The following is a 1,044-nucleotide window of genomic DNA, read 5'->3' on the forward strand; positions in this document are numbered from 1 at the left end:
GAGGAGGGAGGGGAGGGATTCCAGTGGGAAAGGGGAGCTTGGGCTGGGATCTTGGGAAGGAATTCCCGGCTGGGCTGGAATTCCCAGGGAATCCCCGGCTGCCCCTGGATCCCTGGCAGTGTCCGAGGCCAGACTGGACGGGGTTTGGAGCAGGGCCACGGATCCATGGATTCTGTTTTCCCGGGATTGTTGTGCCTCTGGTGCCGCCGGAGTTTTGTCCCAGTTAAACCAGCAGCATTCCCAGCTCCTGGTCCCGCTTCCAAGGGGGAAATGCCATCCATGAATTCCGGGGGCTCTCTCAGAACTCGCCTGGGGAGTCCGGGGCAGGAGAATCCCCCAGGGAACGGGGACAGGGGGAAGGAAAAAGGGCAGGAGCATTCCCGGGAGAACCGGGACAGAGGGATTCGGGACTGGAGCATTCCCGGTTGGATCCGGGACAGAGGGATTCGGGACTGGAGCATTCCCGGGAGAACCGGGACAGAGCGATTCGGGACTGGAGCATTCCCGGGGAGAACCGGGACAGAGGGATTCGGGACTGGAGCATTCCCGGTTGGATCCGGGACAGAGGGATTCGGGACTGGAGCATTCCCGGTTGGAGAACCGGGACAGAGGGATTCGGGACTGGAGCATTCCCGGTTGGAGAACCGGGACAGAGGGATTCGGGACTGGAGCATTCCCGGGGGGAACCGGGACAGAGGGATTCGGGACTGGAGCATTCCCGGGTGGAGAACCGGGACAGAGGGATTCGGGACTGGAGCATTCCCGGTTGGAGAACCGGGACAGAGGGATTCGGGACTGGAGCATTCCCGGTTGGAGAACCGGGACAGAGGGATTCGGGACTGGAGCATTCCCGGGGGGAACCGGGACAGAGGGATTCGGGACTGGAGCATTCCCGGGTGGAGAACCGGGACAGAGGGATTCGGGACTGGAGCATTCCCGGTTGGAGAACCGGGACAGAGGGATTCGGGACTGGTCCGCACTCACCCGCGGGCCCGAGCTCTTCCCGTGGTCTCTTCCCGGGATTTCCCTCTCTCCCCGGGCTGC

The 1,044-nt window shown here is 63.2% G+C and overlaps 1 protein-coding gene across 1 annotated transcript in view; it reads right to left on the bottom strand.

Moving 5' to 3' along the window:
- Nucleotides 1-1,038, bottom strand: part of SCARA5 (scavenger receptor class A member 5) — a 23,444-nt gene extending 22,406 nt beyond the window's left edge. The window contains exon 1 of the mRNA XM_017735003.1: nucleotides 985-1,038. The gene's annotated coding sequence lies outside the window, so the exon portion shown is untranslated. The remainder of the gene's footprint in view (nucleotides 1-984) is intronic.
- Nucleotides 1,039-1,044: the final 6 nt, after the last annotated feature.

The sequence above is a fragment of the Corvus brachyrhynchos genome, unplaced genomic scaffold, assembly GCF_000691975.1.
Source record: "Corvus brachyrhynchos isolate BGI_N302 unplaced genomic scaffold, ASM69197v1 scaffold420, whole genome shotgun sequence".
Lineage (NCBI taxonomy): Eukaryota > Metazoa > Chordata > Aves > Passeriformes > Corvidae > Corvus > Corvus brachyrhynchos.